The sequence below is a fragment of the Betta splendens genome, chromosome 1 (assembly GCF_900634795.4).
Source record: "Betta splendens chromosome 1, fBetSpl5.4, whole genome shotgun sequence".
NCBI classification, from domain to species: Eukaryota; Metazoa; Chordata; class Actinopteri; order Anabantiformes; family Osphronemidae; genus Betta; species Betta splendens.
In genome coordinates this window covers 15,168,913-15,177,126 of record NC_040881.3, presented here as the reverse complement: position 1 = coordinate 15,177,126, position 8,214 = coordinate 15,168,913, and the positions used below count along the sequence as shown (strand labels likewise).

The following is an 8,214-nucleotide window of genomic DNA, read 5'->3' as shown; positions in this document are numbered from 1 at the left end:
ATACTGTGAAGAACAGAAAGGAATGAACACGATGCGCAGCTAACGCCAAAGCCCGCGAGGATGCGGATGTAGAGGGGATGTGAACAAGAGGTCGCGTGGGTTGAGGCGGTTTGATGCAGGAGCGTGGTGCGAGAGGCCCGGTCTCTTGTTGTCGCCCCTGTCGCGATGACTCAGCGCTGGTCCTCTGTCGGAGTTCAGCTCCCGTATCCGCCTGCCTCCGCTGCTGTCGCTGCGCATCAGCATCCTTTCACTGCCACAGCCTCACTCCCCATTCATGGCTCTGCTCACCCACACAGCAGACAGGAGGACACAAACAAGGTCTGACTGGGCGAACGGCGAGGAACGCAGGGGCCATTGGACAAGTCACACCGGTGACCGCAGGGCCGCAGATTAAAGGAGCTCATACCTAGAACTCTTAGATAATGTATTACTATCAGTCTATTGATCTTGGGCTTTTTGTGAGACTCATTTTGGGTGGGACGTATTTCCGACTCTGAAAAGCACATACAGATCATGAAGGTGTTTTGGTGTGAAAGAAAAATTTAATTAACTTTTATTCCTCGGCAAAATCTCATTCGCAGCAGACAATCTGATCACATCATAAAACATCTCCAGGGAAATTGGAAGAAAGAAGCAATTTTCACATAAGTCCCAGCACTGGACTCCTTTCAAGATCTGTGTGTGTGTGTGCGTGTGTGTGTGTGTGTGTGTGTGTGTGTGTGTGTGTGTGTGTGTGTGTGTGTGTGTGTGTGTGTGTGTGTGTGTGTGTGTGTGTGTGTAGCAGCTGTTATGGGAAAAATTGTCTCTTCCTTATTTCTATGTGTCTTCCTTACTTCTATGCAGTTATTATATGATTTATGACTTATGTTCTGCAATTAATATCTTATGTTTTGTCTTACTGTATGCATTTGACATTTCACCTAGATTGTTCAATGGTTGTCTCTGCCTGATAGACTCTCAACTCTAGCTCCCAAACCCAAGGTCGGGGAGTTGTGTCTCTGTCTGTTGAGACTTGGTGCTCCTTTCTCACAGATAGTTGGACGTCAGCGATGCAGGTGTGAGAATGTAAATATCTTCACACACACTGCGACAGGGAGGAGATGGTGCATGTAATTTGATTGGGTTAGAAAGACATTCCACCCTAGTCGGACAGAGAAGCTAAAAGGCAGAAGCAACTTGAGGATCGTGGGCTCTTTGCATCACACCTTCGTGGTGTGTGCACTGATCTCCCCAGCTGGTTTTTGGTTTGTTGATGTGCACGATCAACATCCATGCTTTTTATTTGCTTTCCCCATTATTTTTATTTTCTTTATTATTTCAATAAATCGCACAAAAGGACAACTCTCTCATCTGCTTCTTTATGGAAAATTTCCACCACAGAAATTGGCGTCACGAACAGGATCCCGCAGCAGGTCGTCTGGACGGTGTGACCAGGGACGATAGTCCTGAGGACTAGGTTCGCTCAGCCTCCGAACCTCTACAGCTGTTCTGAGTGGGAGGACTGCTCACCCGTCTGGATCGCCTCTGACGAGATCCAACGAACACAAAATGCAACCTCTACTCGGCCCGGTGAGAGAGATTCCGTTTTGTTGCGACTTGTTGAAGAGAAAAAAAAAAAAAAAAAAAAAAAAAAAAAAGAAACGGGTTTGAAATTGGTTTCAGTTATTCGGGGTTTACTTGGCTCTGATCATTTGGTTTAGGGAAAGTAAGGCAAATACAGTAACAATTGATTCTAAAACATCCCCAACTAGACTAAAACAACGACAAAAGAAAATATAACTAGGACTAGAGATGATAATATTTCTAAAACGACTATGTGGCTAAAAACATCTAAAATATAATAATTAGGACCAAACAAATTTTTTTTAAATTAAAAAAAAAATTTTAATATTCGGGTAAAAATTTAATTAGGTCAAAGTCTGCTCTGGTGGTCGAGACGGTGGTTGCTAAGGGTTGGCTCGTGGGACCGAGCTTGTTTTGTCTGTACTGAGGATACAGACCAGTGTGCAGATCTGAGCGCAGTCCAAAGGGTGTGGACAAGGAAATAAAAGACGGCTTCTGTAAGACGGAGCGCGTTTGCAGGGGGAAGTGGTTTCGAGATACGAGGGACCCGGGTCTTAGAGGGGCCTGACGGTGAAGGACCACTTCCGAGAACCCTGTCGCTGATCTGAGCGGTTCCCTTTCTACGGAGACGTCCGTGGAAGAGAAATTTCGAAAAAAGGTTCCGGCCGGAACACATAAAAATCTAAGGCAGAAAACCGCCGGGACTCTGAAAGATGGGTTCGGGGCGATCTAAGTCTCCACCACCAGACTGCAGCATTACAAAAGTAAAAGTAATTAAAAGTAAAGGTAAATATGGTTATTAGTGTGTTTCATGTTTCCATGAGTGGGAAACTGGTTATAGGTTCAAAAGGAGAATTACGTAGTGTAAAAGACATATGCACCTTTAAAAGATTTGAAAGAGCAAAACATCAAAACTAAAGCCCTAAAAGAAACAAAAAAGAGCTGAGAGTAACAGAAAAAAAAGGAGATAACAACTCTGGGGAAGAATTGTTTGCACTCTGCCACACACACACCACACACACATCATGTCAAGATCAAATGCTCCCACTGTTTCTGCTCTCTATTCTAATGCAGAACCGAGCGCGATGAGGGTAAATCCGGATCTGGACTCCTTTCCCACCATCAGCAGAAGAACCGAAGGAGAAGAAGCGCCAACCAACAACCAGAACAGGGTGGAAGCTCTGACACCACAGCAGCTGGAGGACACAGACCACAGCATGGACGCCTCAGCGACTCTCACAACGCCTGCAGCCATCACGTTCTGGGCTCATCAGATGAACCAGCTACTACAAGCGTGTGTGTCTGACACAGACACCTGCTTATGACAATCAGCAAAGGAAAACAAGGACAGAGCAACAGCAGAGAAGACGTGCTCTAACAGAGACACTGGTTGAAACAACAGGAGAGGCTTCAGACGTGATCGGCCCAAAAGAGCTGCATCTGAGGATCCAGGAAAGGTCTGTCATCGAGGAACAACTGTCCCATCGAAAGGCTTCACCCACTGGCGCTCACATCAGACTGATGGTTGGGGAAGGAGGAAGGTGACGGTTCCTTTTCACGTGACGTACAAGACGGTACCGCAAACATACACACACATTCATACACGCAATGAAGAAACACGCTTACAGCTGATACACGCTCAAATTCATGTTCATGCTTATCTGCTCGCAATGAAGAATCGCTTTTTGCTTAAAAAAATCCCACAGAGTGATTTTACAATGATGACAAACAGCTAAATGACAACTGCTGCATGACTTTACAGTCTGATGGGTTCAAACTATTTTAACTTGCAACAAATTCAGTAATAAAATCCTCTATGTTTCTAAAAGGGTTTGTGCACAATATAGGTTTGTCTGGCCAGACTAGAAGACTATAGAAAAACAAAATCAGACTATAGAAAAACAAAACAGACTGTAAAAAAAAAACAAAACAGACTGTAGAAAAAACAAAAAAACAGACTATAGGAAGACTGAAACTGACCGAGACTGACTGAAACAGACTATTAATGACTATTAAAGGGAAGACGACTATTAGAGAGAAGTAATAATAATGACTGTACGTACCAGACTATTAAAGAAAACTTATTTTTTCACTGTCTTATGCAACATCTGACAGCGAGACACCTTGAGATTTATTGTTGCTTTCAAATTTATGCCCAGTTAATTTTTAGGAAGAGGTCTTGTGTAGTTTAGGTATTTGATTGGTTTCCACTCCAGACGGAGTGCAGGTTACATCTACAGACATTCTAAATAATCCCTCTTTTGTTGGTGTTAACTTCAGCTCAGCTGTGCTCTTATCATTGGCTGCTGAGGGGGGGCTGTAACTGAGGCCCTCACACAGGCTGCATCACAGCTTGTTTATGATTTCACACACACACTCAAACTGACCTCAACTTTCCTCTTTTGGGATGAACACAGGTCTGCGCTTGCGATTTCTTTTACTAACGAACAAAAAGATTTTTGATGTTTATTTTACAGCTCCACACGTCCCTCTGTGAAAACATGATGGAGACAGATGCAGGACGTGGGTCCTTTCATGAACAGATGTCAACGGGGTGGAGACTGGTGAACGACTTCCGACCCCATGTGACGTATTCACCTACTTTACATACTTTTAGAAAACTTCTTTTTATTTTGCCCGTCATGTGCAGCAAACAGTGAACTTGGTACCTCCGTATGCTAATGACACTACATGCTTTTGTTTTTATTTTCATTTTTCAGAGGACGCTCTGACCCAACACTCAGCCTTACAGGAAGCCCTGCTTCCCTGTGGCTCTCACACAGACATGATGTAGGTTCGATCAGAGGATGTGAACTAGTGGTCATCACACCTAAATCTGACCACAGACCATGTAAACAACAACACCCTCTTAAAGGAGCCATAGATGGTGTTACTGCAGACACCACTAAGCTACTGAATCATTGGATGCTACAGGCCACAAAGAGAGCCTGTTTAAATTACGCTTTGTTCAGACAAAGGTTATTTTTCTGGGTCATTGTAATTACAGCTGATGGCAAATCCATCTCACCCAACTGAGTTAAAGCAATTTGAAACCTGCCTAAACCGTGCACGTATAAACAGCTGATGTCTTTTCTAGGTCTTTGTTCTTATTGTAGGAACTTCAGTCCTAACTTTACTGTCTTTGAGGCCCCACTCAGGGTTCTGATGCAGACGTCTTCATCGTCCACTTCTTGTCTCACGTGGACGTCTGAGGCTGAACAACGTTCACTGACCTCATGCTTGCTCTTCAGACTCCTACCTTGGGTCTTCCTGATCTGACCCTACGCGACCTTTCACTCAAACAGTGGATGAGAAATCAGGTTGTACGACTTCTGTTCTTTTGTCCTCATACTGTCTTTGATTCTTTTGGAATAGATCACATCTTTCTACAGCCAGATGGCTTAGATACAACACCACCTTGCTCAACATGCTGAAAATTACTATCAAGAGTCCGTCGTGAAGTCTGGCGCTTTGCAAAGACACTGCTCTGCTCAGGCTGCAGAGTTGATCGTATTGACTGAAGCTAGTAAACTAGCAGAAGGAGAGACTGTTACCATCTACAGACTCCACAGATGCTTGTCACACGTTGGTTCTCCTTGGAAGCATGGGAAGCTTTGAAGTCTGATTGCAAACCTATCTTACATCATGATAAGGTTCTGCTTTGCTGGACGCTGTCCTGCTGCCTACAGCTAATGCTGTTTGTAACTGTCCAACATCAGTGACGACTTTGTTTCTGCCGACATGCAGCTGCAGACGCTGCTGCGAAGGTCGCTGCCCAACAACCCCTCCCTCTCCTGATCCTCGTTTCCTCTCCTGATCCTTGTTCCCTCTCCAACTCTCTCTATCCTTTCCTTCCTATCTCCCTGTGCTTTAAACATTTTCTACCTCGCAGGAACGCAGACTCTGGCTGACGAATGGTTCCACCTGTAGCCATGGAGTCTGGTTTGGGCCTGATGGCAGCCGTGCCGCCAAAACACCTTTTCCCCATAATTCAGATTTCCCAACAGGTAAAAACAGGCGACAGGACCATTACACACCATCCAACCAGGAGACTGGGCGATCGTTAAGGAGTTCAGGAGGAAACACTGGAACTTCAAACGGTGGCGAGGCCCCTTCCACGTCCTTCTGACGACCAACACGACTGTGAAGATCGCAGAAAGAGCGACTTGGATCAACTCCATCCAGGAAGGTCCCGGATCCGACAGACGACCCTCCATCTACACCACACGAGAAAACCACCACTGACGAAAAGAATTAAGAAGGACGACCCTCGCTGTGCTCACACACGCACTGAGGCGAGGCTGCGTTGACCGTTCAGCTAAAGGTGTGAGCCAAGCGCCGCCTGAAGCTGCGCCGGTGAATCACACTATCAGACCAACATCTACACACACGCTCCTGAGAAAACACACACACGAGCAGCCTGGAGTTGCCAACGCTGGACGACGTGTAGACTCTTCACATCACGGGAGTGACAGTGACTCAGACGACATTGGGAGGAAACCTGGCGGTGATAACAAATCCCAAGTGTCTCTGTGATCAGCTGATCACAACCGAAGAACCCCAACGAACTGTCAATACTTCAACACACAGGTTGGAAACAATCTAACGCTACTGTTCAATAAGAAGAAGCAGATTGTTACAGACATCAATTGTAACCTTGTTGCGTTAGACATTTTATGTTACTCTGATTATTGCCTTGATCATATGATGTTTTCATGTAACTTTGCACACTACTTTTGAATGAGAAAATTTCACATAATTCACAACACTGAGTTTAAATATCCTAAAGTTGACTTGGTGTTTAATTTGCTCACAATCACTTTATTCACTGCTACAATTAGTTTTATCCTTCATCTACAGATGAAAGACAACACAAGCGGAAAAACGCATCATCATTCTGGTTAAATCCCTGAATCTCCTATTCGCTCTAGACGCAAATGTACAATTAAAGATCCGAAAGCATTAAATCTATCTTAAGAATGTAATTTGAACCCCACCGGAAACCTATGGCTATCATACATTAATTGTCTTTATTACATTACAATTGAATGGCCGTAGACACGTTGTTAGCAGAGAAAAGAGGCGTTTGTGTTATGTTTGGAGACGCATGTTGTACTTACATCCTGAATAACACTGATTCTAATGGTATTGTGGCGAAGGCGCTCCACGGCCTTCAGAATCTCAGCTAACTCTGGTATAGGTTCTTTCCCTTGGAATTGGCTAGACGAAATGTCTGGAAAATGGAAATCTGTCCTCATGTCCACAGCTGTTTCCTTTATAATTGAGATGGCTGTGATTCTCTTGTTTGGTTTTTGCGTTATCCCACTGGTTAGAGGTCTCATCATGCGTGCGACCTCAGCAACACTCTCGTATCAAATGACACAATGAACTATGTTCAAAAACCCCAACTCTAATTCACGTAATGACTTTGACGATGGCTATCTGATCACAAAATATAATCTGGTACAAATATGATTATGGACTTATTTTCTTCACATGCTCATACAGAGGTTATTCTTGTTTAACTACCCACCAAAACAGCTCCCAACCTTTTATCCCTAAGTTACTTGCATTTTTATGTGAAGGTGTATTTTTGAATTTTGACTTAATACACTTACTGTTTCATTCGTAAGGGTTGTTACTACAAAATGCAATGTTTGAAAAATTTTATTATTTTAGTGTTTGATTAATGTGTAATCAAAAGGGGGGAGTGTTATGGGAAAAATTGTCTCTTCCTTATTTCTATGTGTCTTCCTTACTTCTATGCAGTTATTATATGATTTATGACTTATGTTCTGCAATTAATATCTTATGTTTTGTCTTACTGTATGCATTTGACATTTCACCTAGATTGTTCAATGGTTGTCTCTGCCTGATAGACTCTCAACTCTAGCTCCCAAACCCAAGGTCGGGGAGTTGTGTCTCTGTCTGTTGAGACTTGGTGCTCCTTTCTCACAGATAGTTGGACGTCAGCGATGCAGGTGTGAGAATGTAAATATCTTCACACACACTGCGACAGGGAGGAGATGGTGCATGTAATTTGATTGGGTTAGAAAGACATTCCACCCTAGTCGGACAGAGAAGCTAAAAGGCAGAAGCAACTTGAGGATCGTGGGCTCTTTGCATCACACCTTCGTGGTGTGTGCACTGATCTCCCCAGCTGGTTTTTGGTTTGTTGATGTGCACGATCAACATCCATGCTTTTTATTTGCTTTCCCCATTATTTTTATTTTCTTTATTATTTCAATAAATCGCACAAAAGGACAACTCTCTCATCTGCTTCTTTATGGAAAATTTCCACCACACAGCCAGTACCAGCTACTAACTGCATAATTAGCTGCTGCGTTTGGTAAATCAGATGCTAATTGCTCACAGACTGGGACAGTGAATGGAAGGAATCCATTTATGCACATCTATCAATTAACCCACCTGTCTGTCACTCTGCGTCAAACTAGATCAAAGCATTCAGGTGGTGTCACTGACAGTACTGCAACTACCAGTAATTCCAGTCCAGTGTAATCAGTGCCCAACCTCTTGCTGGGACGGGCTCCAGCACCTCAGAGATGCTCAGGATGAAGTGGTTCTGATGAAGTGAGTGATCAGTGTGTGTGCATGACCACCGACGCCCAAACAGAATAAAAATAAAACCAC

The 8,214-nt window shown here is 43.8% G+C and overlaps 1 long non-coding RNA gene across 1 annotated transcript; it reads left to right on the top strand.

Moving 5' to 3' along the window:
* The first annotated feature begins 787 nt into the window (after positions 1-787).
* Positions 788-7,038, top strand: LOC129604434 (uncharacterized). Its single transcript, XR_008695288.1, has 2 exons — positions 788-1,569; positions 2,638-7,038. It is a non-coding gene; the product is annotated as an uncharacterized LOC129604434 (long non-coding RNA).
* The last annotated feature ends 1,176 nt before the right edge of the window (positions 7,039-8,214 follow it).